The sequence below is a fragment of the Callospermophilus lateralis genome, unplaced genomic scaffold (genome assembly GCF_048772815.1).
Source record: "Callospermophilus lateralis isolate mCalLat2 unplaced genomic scaffold, mCalLat2.hap1 Scaffold_10887, whole genome shotgun sequence".
In the NCBI taxonomy this organism is placed as follows: Eukaryota; Metazoa; Chordata; class Mammalia; order Rodentia; family Sciuridae; genus Callospermophilus; species Callospermophilus lateralis.
This window is the reverse complement of record NW_027511121.1, coordinates 7,501-28,189: the sequence shown is the minus strand read 5'-3', so window position 1 is coordinate 28,189 and position 20,689 is coordinate 7,501. Positions and strand designations below refer to the sequence as shown.

General features: G+C 61.4%; 3 non-coding genes across 3 annotated transcripts; all 3 read left to right on the top strand.

Moving 5' to 3' along the window:
• The first annotated feature begins 2,418 nt into the window (after window positions 1-2,418).
• Window positions 2,419-2,512, top strand: Trnay-gua (transfer RNA tyrosine (anticodon GUA)). The gene is made up of 2 exons: window positions 2,419-2,455; window positions 2,477-2,512. It is a non-coding gene; the product is annotated as a tRNA-Tyr (tRNA).
• A 3,605-nt stretch (window positions 2,513-6,117) lies between these two features.
• Trnay-gua (transfer RNA tyrosine (anticodon GUA)) lies at window positions 6,118-6,211 on the top strand. Its single transcript has 2 exons — window positions 6,118-6,154; window positions 6,176-6,211. It is a non-coding gene; the product is annotated as a tRNA-Tyr (tRNA).
• A 3,610-nt stretch (window positions 6,212-9,821) lies between these two features.
• On the top strand, window positions 9,822-9,915 carry Trnay-gua (transfer RNA tyrosine (anticodon GUA)). The gene is made up of 2 exons: window positions 9,822-9,858; window positions 9,880-9,915. It is a non-coding gene; the product is annotated as a tRNA-Tyr (tRNA).
• The last annotated feature ends 10,774 nt before the right edge of the window (window positions 9,916-20,689 follow it).

Genomic DNA, 20,689 nt, shown 5'->3' with positions numbered 1-20,689 from the left:
CCAGAACTCAGGACCCCCCCACCCCCTGGGAGTGGGAGCTGGTGGTTCCTAGGCAGGCAGCCAAGTGACCTTGGGCAGCTGCTATTGTCTGGCAAAGGGCACGGAATCCCACCCCCCTTACACAGACCACTGGGGTGTGAGCTGCTTGATGGCTTGAGCGCCCAGTTGGAAATAGAACCTAGCAAGAAGATGCTGCGGACCAGCCAGAGAGTGTGCAGGAGGCAATGGGCTGGGCTTTGGAGAATCAGGAGGGGATGGGGTGTGGGCTGCCAGAGCAACAGCCCAGAGTGTCCCTTGATCTCAGCCTTTCCCAAGAAGAGATGTGTCCACAGCTTGATGTGCAGAGAAATCCAGTCACAGAATGGACAGTCACTGGAACCTGCATGGGAGGGCAGCTCAATGCAGCCTAGAAATGGAAAGGAAAGGGGACAGCATTAGACCTGCATTGCCCTGGGCGCTTGAATGCTTTCATGGAGTGCAGGTATTTGTGTATGTCTCTGTGTGTGTATGTGTGTGCGTTTGTGTGTGTGTGTGTGTGTGTGTGAGAGAGAGAGAGAGAGAGAGAGAGAGAGAGAGAGACAGAGAGACAGAGAGACAGAGAGAGACAGAGAGAGAGATAGAGAGGGAGGGAGGGAGGGATAGAGAGAGAGAGAGAGGGCGAGGGAGGGAGGGAGAGAGGGAGGGAGGGATCCTGCAAGAATGGCAGGGGTGGGGTATGTGAAACTGAAGGACTGAAGGGGTTGTTCCTCTCTTCCCATGGAGGGCTCCTTAGAGGCCTGGCTCTCTTTGCAGGCACCCCTCCCTCCAACACTGTGTGGGTACCTGTAAGCGAAAGAGATCAAGTGCCAGTGGCAGCAACAGTCGGAGTGCCAGGGTGAGACTGGGCTTCGGGTGGAGAAAAGAGTTGTGCGGCCAGGGAGAGCCCCCTAACTTGAGTGACCCCATGTACAGAGACCAGCAGTGGGGTCCAAAATGAGAAGGAATGGCCCTTTGGGTATCCCCCCTGGGCTTTGTCCCCTGGGTCCTGGCACCCGGATTTGTTGCTTTGGTGTGAGGAAAGGGGGTCCCTGGAGGCTGCTCTTGCTGCCCGGCCAGCTGAGCAGCTGAGCAGCAGCACTAGGTTTTGGGAAGCCCCTGCAGCTGGGCCCTTCCCCTGTCCCGGTGGGAGTGGGTTTGGTGTGGGGTTGGTGCGTGAGGAAAGGTTTGAGGGTTCTGCCTGGGCGAGCACGCCCTCTCCGCCCCCTGAGCCCCAAGAAACTGGGGGGGTTGGGTCACTGCAGAGGGGTCTGCCTGGGCCTCCACGGGGAATCTGGGCTGAGCGGCTGGGAGAGGGAGGCGATTTAGGGCCAGGATTTAGGGCACACCGGAATTGGGATCCCATCTGGGTGGGAGAAGACTTGCTTCCGGGGTCAGGAAGCAGGTCCGCCTCTGTTGTGTCCCTTTGTCCTTTCCCGGAAGCGCCCAGGACCAGGTGGAGTTATTTGGTGAGGAGAGGCAGGAAGCCCGGGCCTCCTGGGCCCTGGCCGGGCTGGCTCCCTGGCACAAGTATCTCTGGTGCTTGTGCAAGGCCTGGACGGGGCACGCGAGGCTGCCACTTCCCCTAACCCTCTGTCCTTTCCGCCACCCGTGTGGTGTGCAGAGGTCTGAAGGCACCGAAGAGGGAGCGGCTGTGGGGAGCAGGGCGTGTCCGCTGGGGCACGGGGACCTGGAACCCGGACCGGGGCTTCAGGGGCCAGGCTGGTAGGGTCGGATGGGATCCAGGTGTCCACCAGACACTGCCGCGGGGGACTGTGGCTGTGCTAGTTGCGCAGCCGCCTCCCCGTGCGCCATCTGGTTCTCCTCCATTACCAACCCGCACCCCTGTGAGTATCCACACCCCCACCTTCCCGGGGCCGGCGGGGAGGGGCGTGGACAAGGCAACCTTCCCCTGGGTCATTCTCCACCTGGTGCCGGGCTCCTGGCCCTCTCAGGCCGCCTTAGTGCCATCCTCCTAGACCCCGGCCCAAGGCGGGACGCAGAGGTTTGGCATAGGGGCAAGAGGGCCAGAGCACGAGAGGAGAGAGCCCTGCGCGCCCTGGGATGCGCGTCTTGGTGGTCGCCGCCCGGCCAAGGCCGCACCAGTTGGCGGGGCATGCCAGGCTTCCGCTGGATACCAGGGGCTCCCATGCCGAAGGGGTGTGTGTGCATTTAAGTGTTTGTGTGTGTGTGTGTGTGTGTGTGTGTGTGTGTGTGTGTGTGTGTTGGTCCTGGGCCCTGAAGGCAAGGACTGAGCCTGTCTGGGCAGGGCAGGGCGGGGCAGGGAGGGCTCCCTGGGGTGGAAGGCGGACAGTTGTAATGGGACCCCACCCCCGGACAGGACCTGCCAGCTCTCCTCCGCCATCTGCACAAAGGCAGAGGACCCGGCCCGCCGGTGTGCACCCTTCGATAGCTCAGCTGGTAGAGCGGAGGACTGTAGACTGAACAGACAGCTGTGGACATCCTTAGGTCGCTGGTTCGATTCCGGCTCGAAGGAAGTGCCCCACGCTTTTGCGCACACGCAAGCCCCTGCAAGCCTCATCCTGCCTTCTGAGCCCAGAGCAGGCAGAGCCTCTCCAGACCGCCCACCTCTTCCACCGCCAACCCTTGCATCTTGGCCCCCAACTCCCCCGCGCTCCCCAGGAGCTGTCCTGCCTGCTGCTGCCCGCCAACGCCAGGCACCAGTCCTGGGAAGGCCCATTCTTCGCTGGCTGCCCGCAGGGGTTCCTGCTCTCAGGTCGCCTCACCCATGCCACCCACCACTCGTGCCCCCACATACCACACCCCTATCCCTGGCCCCTGACGCCGCCGCAGCCGCTGCCGCCCCTGCCACACCCCCACCGCTCCTGCACTTTCAACCACAGGGCACTCCTCCAGCGCCTCAGCGCCCGAGATTCTTGACAACACACAGGCAGGCTTCCCTGCCACCCAGCCCTTCCCACCTGGATCATCATGGACTTGCCTCTTGGGAAAGGCGAAATGTCCAGAGCCATGGATGTGTTGCTCAGCGATCACCCTGGCATCCTCCCTGAGATCGCCAGGCTCCATCCCTCTCCACAACTGGACCAGGGCCCCGAGCCACTGGCCACATGCCCCCACCCCACGTCTGCCCCTCTCCATCTTTCTCACTTTCTGTCTGCCTCTACCTCTCTCTTTCATCTTCTTTCCTTTCCATGATGCCCTGCCACCTCTCTCCTCTCCTCCCTCACTCTCCTCCATCTCTCCAGCCACAGGCAATCAATCGCTGCCTCTGCCTGGGTCTCTGTCTCTGTCTCTGTCTGTCTTTCACCACCTCCCCGCCTTCATTTCTGTCCCCCACGCTGACCCCTGTCTCTGTTCCTCTCTTTCTCTGTCTATTGGTGAGGAATGCATGGATGGACAAGGGAGGGAAATGTCCATCCCAGCTTGGTTAAGTGACATGGTGCCCTGGTGGCGGTGGCGGTGGCCTGTGTTCTGTTTTCCCTTGGGGCTGAAGAGTGGGATGTGTCCATCCCGCCCACATGCCACCAGCCTCACCTTTCGTGAACTTTAAGGAATAGGGTTGGAGCCGCAGCAGGACTCAGTGGTCCTCCTGGAAGAGCCAGCTCACGCCAGGTTCTGCTCTTCACCTCGGGAAGGTACCCAAAGCACCTACCTGTTGCTATCACCCTGCCTGGGTGAGCTGAGGGGGAGTGAGAGTAAAAGCCAAGTCAGGCCAGAACTCAGGACCCCCCCACCCCCTGGGAGTGGGAGCTGGTGGTTCCTAGGCAGGCAGCCAAGTGACCTTGGGCAGCTGCTATTGTCTGGCAAAGGGCACGGAATCCCACCCCCCTTACACAGACCACTGGGGTGTGAGCTGCTTGATGGCTTGAGCGCCCAGTTGGAAATAGAACCTAGCAAGAAGATGCTGCGGACCAGCCAGAGAGTGTGCAGGAGGCAATGGGCTGGGCTTTGGAGAATCAGGAGGGGATGGGGTGTGGGCTGCCAGAGCAACAGCCCAGAGTGTCCCTTGATCTCAGCCTTTCCCAAGAAGAGATGTCCACAGCTTGATGTGCAGAGAAATCCAGTCACAGAATGGACAGTCACTGGAACCTGCATGGGAGGGCAGCTCAATGCAGCCTAGAAATGGAAAGGAAAGGGGACAGCATTAGACCTGCATTGCCCTGGGCGCTTGAATGCTTTCATGGAGTGCAGGTATTTGTGTATGTCTCTGTGTGTGTATGTGTGTGTGTTTGTGTGTGTGTGTGTGTGTGTGTGAGAGAGAGAGAGAGAGAGAGAGAGAGAGAGAGAGAGAGAGACAGAGAGACAGAGAGAGACAGAGAGAGAGATAGAGAGGGAGGGAGGGAGGGATAGAGAGAGAGAGAGGGCGAGGGAGGGAGGGAGAGAGGGAGGGAGGGATCCTGCAAGAATGGCAGGGGTGGGGTATGTGAAACTGAAGGACTGAAGGGGTTGTTCCTCTCTTCCCATGGAGGGCTCCTTAGAGGCCTGGCTCTCTTTGCAGGCACCCCTCCCTCCAACACTGTGTGGGTACCTGTAAGCGAAAGAGATCAAGTGCCAGTGGCAGCAATAGTCGGAGTGCCAGGGTGAGACTGGGCTTCGGGGTGGAGAAAAGAGTTGTGCGGCCAGAGAGAGCCCCCTAACTTGAGTGACCCCATGTACAGAGACCAGCAGTGGGGTCCAAAATGAGAAGGAATGGCCCTTTGGGTATCCCCCCTGGGCTTTGTCCCCTGGGTCCTGGCACCCGGATTTGTTGCTTTGGTGTGAGGAAAGGGGGTCCCTGGAGGCTGCTCTTGCTGCCCGGCCAGCTGAGCAGCTGAGCAGCAGCACTAGGTTTTGGGAAGCCCCTGCAGCTGGGCCCTTCCCCTGTCCCGGTGGGAGTGGGTTTGGTGTGGGGTTGGTGCGTGAGGAAAGGTTTGAGGGTTCTGCCTGGGCGAGCACGCCCTCTCCGCCCCCTGAGCCCCAAGAAACTGGGGGGGTTGGGTCACTGCAGAGGGGTCTGCCTGGGCCTCCACGGGGAATCTGGGCTGAGCGGCTGGGAGAGGGAGGCGATTTAGGGCCAGGATTTAGGGCACACCGGAATTGGGATCCCATCTGGGTGGGAGAAGACTTGCTTCCGGGGTCAGGAAGCAGGTCCGCCTCTGTTGTGTCCCTTTGTCCTTTCCCGGAAGCGCCCAGGACCAGGTGGAGTTATTTGGTGAGGAGAGGCAGGAAGCCCGGGCCTCCTGGGCCCTGGCCGGCTGGCTCCCTGGCACAAGTATCTCTGGTGCTTGTGCAAGGCCTGGACGGGGCACGCGAGGCTGCCACTTCCCCTAACCCTCTGTCCTTTCCGCCACCCGTGTGGTGTGCAGGAGGTCTGAAGGCACCGAAGAGGGAGCGGCTGTGGGGAGCAGGGCGTGTCCGCTGGGGCACGGGGACCTGGAACCCGGACCGGGGCTTCAGGGGCCAGGCTGGTAGGGTCGGATGGGATCCAGGTGTCCACCAGACACTGCCGCGGGGGACTGTGGCTGTGCTAGTTGCGCAGCCGCCTCCCCGTGCGCCATCTGGTTCTCCTCCATTACCAACCCGCACCCCTGTGAGTATCCACACCCCCACCTTCCCGGGGCCGGCGGGGAGGGGCGTGGACAAGGCAACCTTCCCCTGGGTCATTCTCCACCTGGTGCCGGGCTCCTGGCCCTCTCAGGCCGCCTTAGTGCCATCCTCCTAGACCCGGCCCAAGGCGGGACGCAGAGGTTTGGCATAGGGGCAAGAGGGCCAGAGCACGAGAGGAGAGAGCCCTGCGCGCCCTGGGATGCGCGTCTTGGTGGTCGCCGCCCGGCCAAGGCCGCACCAGTTGGCGGGGCATGCCAGGCTTCCGCTGGATACCAGGGGCTCCCATGCCGAAGGGGTGTGTGTGCATTTAAGTGTTTGGGGTGTGTGTGTGTGTGTGTGTGTGTGTGTGTGTGTGTGTTGGTCCTGGGCCCTGAAGGCAAGGACTGAGCCTGTCTGGGCAGGGCAGGGCGGGGCAGGGAGGGCTCCCTGGGGTGGAAGGCGGACAGTTGTAATGGGACCCCACCCCCGACAGGACCTGCCAGCTCTCCTCCGCAATCTGCATAAAGGCAGAGGACCCGGCCCGCCAGTGTGCACCCTTCGATAGCTCAGCTGGTAGAGCGGAGGACTGTAGACTGAACAGACAGCTGTGGACATCCTTAGGTCGCTGGTTCGATTCCGGCTCGAAGGAAGTGCCCCACGCTTTGCGCACACGCAAGCCCCTGCAAGCCTCATCCTGCCTTCTGAGCCCAGAGCAGGCAGAGCCTCTCCAGACCGCCCACCTCTTCCACCGCCAACCCTTGCATCTTGGCCCCCAACTCCCCCGCGCTCCCCAGGAGCTGTCCTGCCTGCTGCTGCCCGCCAACGCCAGGCACCAGTCCTGGGAAGGCCCATTCTTCGCTGGCTGCCCGCAGGGGTTCCTGCTCTCAGGTCGCCTCACCCATGCCACCCACCACTCGTGCCCCCACATACCACACCCCTATCCCTGGCCCCTGACGCCGCCGCAGCCGCTGCCGCCCCTGCCACACCCCACCGCTCCTGCACTTTCAACCACAGGGCACTTCTCCAGCGCCTCAGCGCCCGAGATTCTTGACAACACACAGGCAGGCTTCCCTGCCACCCAGCCCTTACCACCTGGATCATCATGGACTTGCCTCTTGGGAAAGGCGAAATGTCCAGAGCCATGGATGTGTTGCTCAGCGATCACCCTGGCATCCTCCCTGAGATCGCCAGGCTCCATCCCTCTCCACAACTGGGCCAGGGCCCCGAGCCACTGGCCACATGCCCCCACCCCACGTCTGCCCCTCTCCATCTTTCTCACTTTCTGTCTGCCTCTACCTCTCTCTTTCATCTTCTTTCCTTTCCATGATGCCCTGCCACCTCTCTCCTCTCCTCCCTCACTCTCCTCCATCTCTCCAGCCACAGGCAATCAATCGCTGCCTCTGCCTGGGTCTCTGTCTCTGTCTCTGTCTGTCTTTCACCACCTCCCCGCCTTCATTTCTGTCCCCCACGCTGACCCCTGTCTCTGTTCCTCTCTTTCTCTGTCTATTGGTGAGGAATGCATGGAGGGACAAGGGAGGGAAATGTCCATCCCAGCTTGGTTAAGTGACATGGTGCCCTGGTGGCGGTGGCGGTGGCCTGTGTTCTGTTTCCCTTGGGGCTGAAGAGTGGGATGTGTCCATCCCGCCCACATGCCACCAGCCTCACCTTTCGTGAACTTTAAGGAATAGGGTTGGAGCCGCAGCAGGACTCAGTGGTCCCCCTGGAAGAGCCAGCTCACGCCAGGTTCTGCTCTTCACCTCGGAAGGTACCCAAAGCACCTACCTGTTGCTATCACCCTGCCTGGGGTGAGCTGAGGGGGAGTGAGAGTAAAAGCCAAGTCAGGCCAGAACTCAGGAACCCCCCCCCCTGGGAGTGGGAGCTGGTGGTTCCTAGGCAGGCAGCCAAGTGACCTTGGGCAGCTGCTATTGTCTGGCAAAGGGCACGGAATCCCACCCCCCTTACACAGACCACTGGGGTGTGAGCTGCTTGATGGCTTGAGCGCCCAGTTGGAAATAGAACCTAGCAAGAAGATGCTGCGGACCAGCCAGAGAGTGTGCAGGAGGCAATGGGCTGGGCTTTGGAGAATCAGGAGGGGATGGGGTGTGGGCTGCCAGAGCAACAGCCCAGAGTGTCCTTGATCTCAGCCTTTCCCAAGAAGAGATGTCCACAGCTTGATGTGCAGAGAAATCCAGTCACAGAATGGACAGTCACTGGAACCTGCATGGGAGGGCAGCTCAATGCAGCCTAGAAATGGAAAGGAAAGGGGACAGCATTAGACCTGCATTGCCCTGGGCGCTTGAATGCTTTCATGGAGTGCAGGTATTTGTGTATGTCTCTGTGTGTGTATGTGTGTGTGTTTGTGTGTGTGTGTGTGTGTGTGTGTGTGAGAGAGAGAGAGAGAGAGAGAGAGAGAGAGAGAGAGACAGAGAGACAGAGAGACAGAGAGAGACAGAGAGAGAGATAGAGAGGGAGGGAGGGAGGGATAGAGAGAGAGAGAGAGGGCGAGGGAGGGAGGGAGAGAGGGAGGGAGGGATCCTGCAAGAATGGCAGGGGTGGGGTATGTGAAACTGAAGGACTGAAGGGGTTGTTCCTCTCTTCCCATGGAGGGCTCCTTAGAGGCCTGGCTCTCTTTGCAGGCACCCCTCCCTCCAACACTGTGTGGGTACCTGTAAGCGAAAGAGATCAAGTGCCAGTGGCAGCAACAGTCGGAGTGCCAGGGTGAGACTGGGCTTCGGGTGGAGAAAAGAGTTGTGCGGCCAGAGAGAGCCCCCTAACTTGAGTGACCCCATGTACAGAGACCAGCAGTGGGGTCCAAAATGAGAAGGAATGGCCCTTTGGGTATCCCCCCTGGGCTTTGTCCCCTGGGTCCTGGCACCCGGATTTGTTGCTTTGGTGTGAGGAAAGGGGGTCCCTGGAGGCTGCTCTTGCTGCCCGGCCAGCTGAGCAGCTGAGCAGCAGCACTAGGTTTTGGGAAGCCCCTGCAGCTGGGCCCTTCCCCTGTCCCGGTGGGAGTGGGTTTGGTGTGGGGTTGGTGCGTGAGGAAAGGTTTGAGGGTTCTGCCTGGGCGAGCACGCCCTCTCCGCCCCCTGAGCCCCAAGAAACTGGGGGGGTTGGGTCACTGCAGAGGGGTCTGCCTGGGCCTCCACGGGGAATCTGGGCTGAGCGGCTGGGAGAGGGAGGCGATTTAGGGCCAGGATTTAGGGCACACCGGAATTGGGATCCCATCTGGGTGGGAGAAGACTTGCTTCCGGGGTCAGGAAGCAGGTCCGCCTCTGTTGTGTCCCTTTGTCCTTTCCCGGAAGCGCCCAGGACCAGGTGGAGTTATTTGGTGAGGAGAGGCAGGAAGCCCGGGCCTCCTGGGCCCTGGCCGGGCTGGCTCCCTGGCACAAGTATCTCTGGTGCTTGTGCAAGGCCTGGACGGGGCACGCGAGGCTGCCACTTCCCCTAACCCTCTGTCCTTTCCGCCACCCGTGTGGTGTGCAGGAGGTCTGAAGGCACCGAAGAGGGAGCGGCTGTGGGGAGCAGGGCGTGTCCGCTGGGGCACGGGGACCTGGAACCCGGACCGGGGCTTCAGGGGCCAGGCTGGTAGGGTCGGATGGGATCCAGGTGTCCACCAGACACTGCCGCGGGGGACTGTGGCTGTGCTAGTTGCGCAGCCGCCTCCCCGTGCGCCATCTGGTTCTCCTCCATTACCAACCCGCACCCCTGTGAGTATCCACACCCCCACCTTCCCGGGGCCGGCGGGGAGGGGCGTGGACAAGGCAACCTTCCCCTGGGTCATTCTCCACCTGGTGCCGGGCTCCTGGCCCTCTCAGGCCGCCTTAGTGCCATCCTCCTAGACCCCGGCCCAAGGCGGGACGCAGAGGTTTGGCATAGGGGCAAGAGGGCCAGAGCACGAGAGGAGAGAGCCCTGCGCGCCCTGGGATGCGCGTCTTGGTGGTCGCCGCCCGGCCAAGGCCGCACCAGTTGGCGGGGCATGCCAGGCTTCCGCTGGATACCAGGGGCTCCCATGCCGAAGGGGTGTGTGTGCATTTAAGTGTTTGGGTGTGTGTGTGTGTGTGTGTGTGTGTGTGTGTGTGTGTTGGTCCTGGGCCCTGAAGGCAAGGACTGAGCCTGTCTGGGCAGGGCAGGGCGGGGCAGGGAGGGCTCCCTGGGGTGGAAGGCGGACAGTTGTAATGGGACCCCACCCCCGACAGGACCTGCCAGCTCTCCTCCGCAATCTGCATAAAGGCAGAGGACCCGGCCCCGCCAGTGTGCACCCTTCGATAGCTCAGCTGGTAGAGCGGAGGACTGTAGACTGAACAGACAGCTGTGGACATCCTTAGGTCGCTGGTTCGATTCCGGCTCGAAGGAAGTGCCCCACGCTTTTGCGCACACGCAAGCCCCTGCAAGCCTCATCCTGCCTTCTGAGCCCAGAGCAGGCAGAGCCTCTCCAGACCGCCCACCTCTTCCACCGCCAACCCTTGCATCTTGGCCCCCAACTCCCCCGCGCTCCCCAGGAGCTGTCCTGCCTGCTGCTGCCCGCCAACGCCAGGCACCAGTCCTGGGAAGGCCCATTCTTCGCTGGCTGCCCGCAGGGGTTCCTGCTCTCAGGTCGCCTCACCCATGCCACCCACCACTCGTGCCCCCACATACCACACCCCTATCCCTGGCCCCTGACGCCGCCGCAGCCGCTGCCGCCCCTGCCACACCCCCACCGCTCCTGCACTTTCAACCACAGGGCACTTCTCCAGCGCCTCAGCGCCCGAGATTCTTGACAACACACAGGCAGGCTTCCCTGCCACCCAGCCCTTCCCACCTGGATCATCATGGACTTGCCTCTTGGGAAAGGCGAAATGTCCAGAGCCATGGATGTGTTGCTCAGCGATCACCCTGGCATCCTCCCTGAGATCGCCAGGCTCCATCCCTCTCCACAACTGGGCCAGGGCCCCGAGCCACTGGCCACATGCCCCCACCCCACGTCTGCCCCTCTCCATCTTTCTCACTTTCTGTCTGCCTCTACCTCTCTCTTTCATCTTCTTTCCTTTCCATGATGCCCTGCCACCTCTCTCCTCTCCTCCCTCACTCTCCTCCATCTCTCCAGCCACAGGCAATCAATCGCTGCCTCTGCCTGGGTCTCTGTCTCTGTCTCTGTCTGTCTTTCACCACCTCCCCGCCTTCATTTCTGTCCCCCACGCTGACCCCTGTCTCTGTTCCTCTCTTTCTCTGTCTATTGGTGAGGAATGCATGGATGGACAAGGGAGGGAAATGTCCATCCCAGCTTGGTTAAGTGACATGGTGCCCTGGTGGCGGTGGCGGTGGCCTGTGTTCTGTTTTCCCTTGGGGCTGAAGAGTGGGATGTGTCCATCCCGCCCACATGCCACCAGCCTCACCTTTCGTGAACTTTAAGGAATAGGGTTGGAGCCGCAGCAGGACTCAGTGGTCCTCCTGGAAGAGCCAGCTCACGCCAGGTTCTGCTCTTCACCTCGGGAAGGTACCCAAAGCACCTACCTGTTGCTATCACCCTGCCTGGGGTGAGCTGAGGGGGAGTGAGAGTAAAAGCCAAGTCAGGCCAGAACTCAGGACCCCCCCACCCCCTGGGAGTGGGAGCTGGTGGTTCCTAGGCAGGCAGCCAAGTGACCTTGGGCAGCTGCTATTGTCTGGCAAAGGGCACGGAATCCCACCCCCCTTACACAGACCACTGGGGTGTGAGCTGCTTGATGGCTTGAGCGCCCAGTTGGAAATAGAACCTAGCAAGAAGATGCTGCGGACCAGCCAGAGAGTGTGCAGGAGGCAATGGGCTGGGCTTTGGAGAATCAGGAGGGGATGGGGTGTGGGCTGCCAGAGCAACAGCCCAGAGTGTCCCTTGATCTCAGCCTTTCCCAAGAAGAGATGTCCACAGCTTGATGTGCAGAGAAATCCAGTCACAGAATGGACAGTCACTGGAACCTGCATGGGAGGGCAGCTCAATGCAGCCTAGAAATGGAAAGGAAAGGGGACAGCATTAGACCTGCATTGCCCTGGGCGCTTGAATGCTTTCATGGAGTGCAGGTATTTGTGTATGTCTCTGTGTGTGTATGTGTGTGCGTTTGTGTGTGTGTGTGTGTGTGTGAGAGAGAGAGAGAGAGAGAGAGAGAGAGAGAGAGACAGAGAGACAGAGAGACAGAGAGAGACAGAGAGAGAGATAGAGAGGGAGGGAGGGAGGGATAGAGAGAGAGAGAGAGGGCGAGGGAGGGAGGGAGAGAGGGAGGGAGGGATCCTGCAAGAATGGCAGGGGTGGGGTATGTGAAACTGAAGGACTGAAGGGGTTGTTCCTCTCTTCCCATGGAGGGCTCCTTAGAGGCCTGGCTCTCTTTGCAGGCACCCCTCCCTCCAACACTGTGTGGGTACCTGTAAGCGAAAGAGATCAAGTGCCAGTGGCAGCAACAGTCGGAGTGCCAGGGTGAGACTGGGCTTCGGGTGGAGAAAAGAGTTGTGCGGCCAGGGAGAGCCCCCTAACTTGAGTGACCCCATGTACAGAGACCAGCAGTGGGGTCCAAAATGAGAAGGAATGGCCCTTTGGGTATCCCCCCTGGGCTTTGTCCCCTGGGTCCTGGCACCCGGATTTGTTGCTTTGGTGTGAGGAAAGGGGGTCCCTGGAGGCTGCTCTTGCTGCCCGGCCAGCTGAGCAGCTGAGCAGCAGCACTAGGTTTTGGGAAGCCCCTGCAGCTGGGCCCTTCCCCTGTCCCGGTGGGAGTGGGTTTGGTGTGGGGTTGGTGCGTGAGGAAAGGTTTGAGGGTTCTGCCTGGGCGAGCACGCCCTCTCCGCCCCCTGAGCCCCAAGAAACTGGGGGGGTTGGGTCACTGCAGAGGGGTCTGCCTGGGCCTCCACGGGGAATCTGGGCTGAGCGGCTGGGAGAGGGAGGCGATTTAGGGCCAGGATTTAGGGCACACCGGAATTGGGATCCCATCTGGGTGGGAGAAGACTTGCTTCCGGGGTCAGGAAGCAGGTCCGCCTCTGTTGTGTCCCTTTGTCCTTTCCCGGAAGCGCCCAGGACCAGGTGGAGTTATTTGGTGAGGAGAGGCAGGAAGCCCGGGCCTCCTGGGCCCTGGCCGGGCTGGCTCCCTGGCACAAGTATCTCTGGTGCTTGTGCAAGGCCTGGACGGGGCACGCGAGGCTGCCACTTCCCCTAACCCTCTGTCCTTTCCGCCACCCGTGTGGTGTGCAGGAGGTCTGAAGGCACCGAAGAGGGAGCGGCTGTGGGGAGCAGGGCGTGTCCGCTGGGGCACGGGGACCTGGAACCCGGACCGGGGCTTCAGGGGCCAGGCTGGTAGGGTCGGATGGGATCCAGGTGTCCACCAGACACTGCCGCGGGGGACTGTGGCTGTGCTAGTTGCGCAGCCGCCTCCCCGTGCGCCATCTGGTTCTCCTCCATTACCAACCCGCACCCCTGTGAGTATCCACACCCCCACCTTCCCGGGGCCGGCGGGGAGGGGCGTGGACAAGGCAACCTTCCCCTGGGTCATTCTCCACCTGGTGCCGGGCTCCTGGCCCTCTCAGGCCGCCTTAGTGCCATCCTCCTAGACCCCGGCCCAAGGCGGGACGCAGAGGTTTGGCATAGGGGCAAGAGGGCCAGAGCACGAGAGGAGAGAGCCCTGCGCGCCCTGGGATGCGCGTCTTGGTGGTCGCCGCCCGGCCAAGGCCGCACCAGTTGGCGGGGCATGCCAGGCTTCCGCTGGATACCAGGGGCTCCCATGCCGAAGGGGTGTGTGTGCATTTAAGTGTTTGGGTGTGTGTGTGTGTGTGTGTGTGTGTGTGTGTGTGTGTGTGTGTGTGTGTGTTGGTCCTGGGCCCTGAAGGCAAGGACTGAGCCTGTCTGGGCAGGGCAGGGCGGGGCAGGGAGGGCTCCCTGGGGTGGAAGGCGGACAGTTGTAATGGGACCCCACCCCCGGACAGGACCTGCCAGCTCTCCTCCGCAATCTGCATAAAGGCAGAGGACCCGGCCCGCCAGTGTGCACCCTTCGATAGCTAAGCTGGTAGAGCGGAGGACTGTAGACTGAACAGACAGCTGTGGACATCCTTAGGTCGCTGGTTCGATTCCGCGGCTCTAAGGAAGTGCCCCACGCTTTTGCGCACAGGCAAGCCCCTGCAAGCCTCATCCTGCCTTCTGAGCCCAGAGCAGGCAGAGCCTCTCCAGACCGCCCACCTCTTCCACTGCCAACCCTTGCATCTTGGCCCCCAACTCCCCCGCGCTCCCCAGGAGCTGTCCTGCCTGCTGCTGCCCGCCAACGCCAGGCACCAGTCCTGGGAAGGCCCATTCTTCGCTGGCTGCCCGCAGGGGTTCCTGCTCTCAGGTCGCCTCACCCATGCCACCCACCACTCGTGCCCCCACATACCACACCCCTATCCCTGGCCCCTGACGCCGCCGCAGCCGCTGCAGCCCCTGCCACACCCCCACCGCTCCTGCACTTTCAACCACAGGGCACTCCTCCAGCGCCTCAGCGCCCGAGATTCTTGACAACACACAGGCAGGCTTCCCTGCCACCCAGCCCTTCCCACCTGGATCATCATGGACTTGCCTCTTGGGAAAGGCGAAATGTCCAGAGCCATGGATGTGTTGCTCAGCGATCACCCTGGCATCCTCCCTGAGATCGCCAGGCTCCATCCCTCTCCACAACTGGACCAGGGCCCCGAGCCACTGGCCACATGCCCCCACCCCACGTCTGCCCCTCTCCATCTTTCTCACTTTCTGTCTGCCTCTACCTCTCTCTTTCATCTTCTTTCCTTTCCATGATGCCCTGCCACCTCTCTCCTCTCCTCCCTCACTCTCCTCCATCTCTCCAGCCACAGGCAATCAATCGCTGCCTCTGCCTGGGTCTCTGTCTCTGTCTCTGTCTGTCTTTCACCACCTCCCCGCCTTCATTTCTGTCCCCCACGCTGACCCCTGTCTCTGTTCCTCTCTTTCTCTGTCTATTGGTGAGGAATGCATGGATGGACAAGGGAGGGAAATGTCCATCCCAGCTTGGTTAAGTGACATGGTGCCCTGGTGGCGGTGGCGGTGGCCTGTGTTCTGTTTTCCCTTGGGGCTGAAGAGTGGGATGTGTCCATCCCGCCCACATGCCACCAGCCTCACCTTTCGTGAACTTTAAGGAATAGGGTTGGAGCCGCAGCAGGACTCAGTGGTCCTCCTGGAAGAGCCAGCTCACGCCAGGTTCTGCTCTTCACCTCGGGAAGGTACCCAAAGCACCTACCTGTTGCTATCACCCTGCCTGGGGTGAGCTGAGGGGGAGTGAGAGTAAAAGCCAAGTCAGGCCAGAACTCAGGACCCCCCCACCCCCTGGGAGTGGGAGCTGGTGGTTCCTAGGCAGGCAGCCAAGTGACCTTGGGCAGCTGCTATTGTCTGGCAAAGGGCACGGAATCCCACCCCCCTTACACAGACCACTGGGGTGTGAGCTGCTTGATGGCTTGAGCGCCCAGTTGGAAATAGAACCTAGCAAGAAGATGCTGCGGACCAGCCAGAGAGTGTGCAGGAGGCAATGGGCTGGGCTTTGGAGAATCAGGAGGGGATGGGGTGTGGGCTGCCAGAGCAACAGCCCAGAGTGTCCCTTGATCTCAGCCTTTCCCAAGAAGAGATGTCCACAGCTTGATGTGCAGAGAAATCCAGTCACAGAATGGACAGTCACTGGAACCTGCATGGGAGGGCAGCTCAATGCAGCCTAGAAATGGAAAGGAAAGGGGACAGCATTAGACCTGCATTGCCCTGGGCGCTTGAATGCTTTCATGGAGTGCAGGTATTTGTGTATGTCTCTGTGTGTGTATGTGTGTGCGTTTGTGTGTGTGTGTGTGTGTGTGAGAGAGAGAGAGAGAGAGAGAGAGAGAGAGACAGAGAGACAGAGAGACAGAGAGAGACAGAGAGAGAGATAGAGAGGGAGGGAGGGAGGGATAGAGAGAGAGAGAGAGGGCGAGGGAGGGAGGGAGAGAGGGAGGGAGGGATCCTGCAAGAATGGCAGGGGTGGGGTATGTGAAACTGAAGGACTGAAGGGGTTGTTCCTCTCTTCCCATGGAGGGCTCCTTAGAGGCCTGGCTCTCTTTGCAGGCACCCCTCCCTCCAACACTGTGTGGGTACCTGTAAGCGAAAGAGATCAAGTGCCAGTGGCAGCAACAGTCGGAGTGCCAGGGTGAGACTGGGCTTCGGGTGGAGAAAAGAGTTGTGCGGCCAGGGAGAGCCCCCTAACTTGAGTGACCCCATGTACAGAGACCAGCAGTGGGGTCCAAAATGAGAAGGAATGGCCCTTTGGGTATCCCCCCTGGGCTTTGTCCCCTGGGTCCTGGCACCCGGATTTGTTGCTTTGGTGTGAGGAAAGGGGGTCCCTGGAGGCTGCTCTTGCTGCCCGGCCAGCTGAGCAGCTGAGCAGCAGCACTAGGTTTTGGGAAGCCCCTGCAGCTGGGCCCTTCCCCTGTCCCGGTGGGAGTGGGTTTGGTGTGGGGTTGGTGCGTGAGGAAAGGTTTGAGGGTTCTGCCTGGGCGAGCACGCCCTCTCCGCCCCCTGAGCCCCAAGAAACTGGGGGGGTTGGGTCACTGCAGAGGGGTCTGCCTGGGCCTCCACGGGGAATCTGGGCTGAGCGGCTGGGAGAGGGAGGCGATTTAGGGCCAGGATTTAGGGCACACCGGAATTGGGATCCCATCTGGGTGGGAGAAGACTTGCTTCCGGGGTCAGGAAGCAGGTCCGCCTCTGTTGTGTCCCTTTGTCCTTTCCCGGAAGCGCCCAGGACCAGGTGGAGTTATTTGGTGAGGAGAGGCAGGAAGCCCGGGCCTCCTGGGCCCTGGCCGGGCTGGCTCCCTGGCACAAGTATCTCTGGTGCTTGTGCAAGGCCTGGACGGGGCACGCGAGGCTGCCACTTCCCCTAACCCTCTGTCCTTTCCGCCACCCGTGTGGTGTGCAGGAGGTCTGAAGGCACCGAAGAGGGAGCGGCTGTGGGGAGCAGGGCGTGTCCGCTGGGGCACGGGGACCTGGAACCCGGACCGGGGCTTCAGGGGCCAGGCTGGTAGGGTCGGATGGGATCCAGGTGTCCACCAGACACTGCCGCGGGGGACTGTGGCTGTGCTAGTTGCGCAGCCGCCTCCCCGTGCGCCATCTGGTTCTCCTCCATTACCAACCCGCACCCCTGTGAGTATCCACACCCCCACCTTCCCGGGGCCGGCGGGGAGGGGCGTGGACAAGGCAACCTTCCCCTGGGTCATTCTCCACCTGGTGCCGGGCTCCTGGCCCTCTCAGGCCGCCTTAGTGCCATCCTCCTAGACCCCGGCCCAAGGCGGGACGCAGAGGTTTGGCATAGGGGCAAGAGGGCCAGAGCACGAGAGGAGAGAGCCCTGCGCGCCCTGGGATGCGCGTCTTGGTGGTCGCCGCCCGGCCAAGGCCGCACCAGTTGGCGGGGCATGCCAGGCTTCCGCTGGATACCAGGGGCTCCCATGCCGAAGGGGTGTGTGTGCATTTAAGTGTTTGGGTGTGTGTGTGTGTGTGTGTGTGTGTGTGTGTGTGTGTGTGTTGGTCCTGGGCCCTGAAGGCAAGGACTGAGCCTGTCTGGGCAGGGCAGGGCGGGGCAGGGAGGGCTCCCTGGGGTGGAAGGCTGACAGTTGTAATGGGACCCCACCCCCGGACAGGACCTGCCAGCTCTCCTCCGCAATCTGCATAAAGGCAGAGGACCCGGCCCGCCAGTGTGCACCCTTCGATAGCTAAGCTGGTAGAGCGGAGGACTGTAGACTGAACAGACAGCTGTGGACATCCTTAGGTCGCTGGTTCGATTCCGCGGCTCTAAGGAAGTGCCCCACGCTTTTGCGCACACGCAAGCCCCTGCAAGCCTCATCCTGCCTTCTGAGCCCAGAGCAGGCAGAGCCTCTCCAGACCGCCCACCTCTTCCACTGCCAACCCTTGCATCTTGGCCCCCAACTCCCCCGCGCTCCCCAGGAGCTGTCCTGCCTGCTGCTGCCCGCCAACGCCAGGCACCAGTCCTGGGAAGGCCCATTCTTCGCTGGCTGCCCGCAGGGGTTCCTGCTCTCAGGTCGCCTCACCCATGCCACCCACCACTCGTGCCCCCACATACCACACCCCTATCCCTGGCCCCTGACGCCGCCGCAGCCGCTGCAGCCCCTGCCACACCCCCACCGCTCCTGCACTTTCAACCACAGGGCACTCCTCCAGCGCCTCAGCGCCCGAGATTCTTGACAACACACAGGCAGGCTTCCCTGCCACCCAGCCCTTCCCACCTGGATCATCATGGACTTGCCTCTTGGGAAAGGCGAAATGTCCAGAGCCATGGATGTGTTGCTCAGCGATCACCCTGGCATCCTCCCTGAGATCGCCAGGCTCCATCCCTCTCCACAACTGGACCAGGGCCCCGAGCCACTGGCCACATGCCCCCACCCCACGTCTGCCCCTCTCCATCTTTCTCACTTTCTGTCTGCCTCTACCTCTCTCTTTCATCTTCTTTCCTTTCCATGATGCCCTGCCACCTCTCTCCTCTCCTCCCTCACTCTCCTCCATCTCTCCAGCCACAGGCAATCAATCGCTGCCTCTGCCTGGGTCTCTGTCTCTGTCTCTGTCTGTCTTTCACCACCTCCCCGCCTTCATTTCTGTCCCCCACGCTGACCCCTGTCTCTGTTCCTCTCTTTCTCTGTCTATTGGTGAGGAATGCATGGATGGACAAGGGAGGGAAATGTCCATCCCAGCTTGGTTAAGTGACATGGTGCCCTGGTGGCGGTGGCGGTGGCCTGTGTTCTGTTTTCCCTTGGGGCTGAAGAGTGGGATGTGTCCATCCCGCCCACATGCCACCAGCCTCACCTTTCGTGAACTTTAAGGAATAGGGTTGGAGCCGCAGCAGGACTCAGTGGTCCTCCTGGAAGAGCCAGCTCACGCCAGGTTCTGCTCTTCACCTCGGGAAGGTACCCAAAGCACCTACCTGTTGCTATCACCCTGCCTGGGGTGAGCTGAGGGGGAGTGAGAGTAAAAGCCAAGTCAGGCCAGAACTCAGGACCCCCCCACCCCCTGGGAGTGGGAGCTGGTGGTTCCTAGGCAGGCAGCCAAGTGACCTTGGGCAGCTGCTATTGTCTGGCAAAGGGCACGGAATCCCACCCCCCTTACACAGACCACTGGGGTGTGAGCTGCTTGATGGCTTGAGCGCCCAGTTGGAAATAGAACCTAGCAAGAAGATGCTGCGGACCAGCCAGAGAGTGTGCAGGAGGCAATGGGCTGGGCTTTGGAGAATCAGGAGGGGATGGGGTGTGGGCTGCCAGAGCAACAGCCCAGAGTGTCCCTTGATCTCAGCCTTTCCCAAGAAGAGATGTCCACAGCTTGATGTGCAGAGAAATCCAGTCACAGAATGGACAGTCACTGGAACCTGCATGGGACGGCAGCTCAATGCAGCCTAGAAATGGAAAGGAAAGGGGACAGCATTAGACCTGCATTGCCCTGGGCGCTTGAATGCTTTCATGGAGTGCAGGTATTTGTGTATGTCTCTGTGTGTGTATGTGTGTGTGTTTGTGTGTGTGTGTGTGTGTGTGTGGGAGAGAGAGAGAGAGAGAGAGAGAGAGAGAGAGAGAACAGAGAAGAGAGACAGAGAGAAGAGAGAGAGAGAGATAGAGAGGGAGGGAGGGAGGGATAGAGAGAGAGAGAGAGGGCGAGGGAGGGAGGGAGAGAGGGAGGGAGGGATCCTGCAAGAATGGCAGGGGTGGGGTATGTGAAACTGAAGGACTGAAGGGGTTGTTCCTCTCTTCCCATGGAGGGCTCCTTAGAGGCCTGGCTCTCTTTGCAGGCACCCCTCCCTCCAACACTGTGTGGGTACCTGTAAGCGAAAGAGATCAAGTGCCAGTGGCAGCAACAGTCGGAGTGCCAGGGTGAGACTGGGCTTCGGGTGGAGAAAAGAGTTGTGCGGCCAGAGAGAGCCCCCTAACTTGAGTGACCCCATGTACAGAGACCAGCAGTGGGGTCCAAAATGAGAAGGAATGGCCCTTTGGGTATCCCCCCTGGGCTTTGTCCCCTGGGTCCTGGCACCCGGATTTGTTGCTTTGGTGTGAGGAAAGGGGGTCCCTGGAGGCTGCTCTTGCTGCCCGGCCAGCTGAGCAGCTGAGCAGCAGCACTAGGTTTTGGGAAGCCCCTGCAGCTGGGCCCTTCCCCTGTCCCGGTGGGAGTGGGTTTGGTGTGGGGTTGGTGCGTGAGGAAAGGTTTGAGGGTTCTGCCTGGGCGAGCACGCCCTCTCCGCCCCCTGAGCCCCAAGAAACTGGGGGGTTGGGTCACTGCAGAGGGGTCTGCCTGGGCCTCCACGGGGAATCTGGGCTGAGCGGCTGGGAGAGGGAGGCGATTTAGGGCCAGGATTTAGGGCACACCGGAATTGGGATCCCATCTGGGTGGGAGAAGACTTGCTTCCGGGGTCAGGAAGCAGGTCCGCCTCTGTTGTGTCCCTTTGTCCTTTCCCGGAAGCGCCCAGGACCAGGTGGAGTTATTTGGTGAGGAGAGGCAGGAAGCCCGGGCCTCCTGGGCCCTGGCCGGGCTGGCTCCCTGGCACAAGTATCTCTGGTGCTTGTGCAAGGCCTGGACGGGGCACGCGAGGCTGCCACTTCCCCTAACCCTCTGTCCTTTCCGCCACCCGTGTGGTGTGCAGGAGGTCTGAAGGCACCGAAGAGGGAGCGGCTGTGGGGAGCAGGGCGTGTCCGCTGGGGCACGGGGACCTGGAACCCGGACCGGGGCTTCAGGGGCCAGGCTGGTAGGGTCGGATGGGATCCAGGTGTCCACCAGACACTGCCGCGGGGGACTGTGGCTGTGCTAGTTGCGCAGCCGCCTCCCCGTGCGCCATCTGGTTCTCCTCCATTACCAACCCGCACCCCTGTGAGTATCCACACCCCCACCTTCCCGGGGCCGGCGGGGAGGGGCGTGGACAAGGCAACCTTCCCCTGGGTCATTCTCCACCTGGTGCCGGGCTCCTGGCCCTCTCAGGCCGCCTTAGTGCCATCCTCCTAGACCCCGGCCCAAGGCGGGACGCAGAGGTTTGGCATAGGGGCAAGAGGGCCAGAGCACGAGAGGAGAGAGCCCTGCGCGCCCTGGGATGCGCGTCTTGGTGGTCGCCGCCCGGCCAAGGCCGCACCAGTTGGCGGGGCATGCCAGGGCTCCCATGCCGAA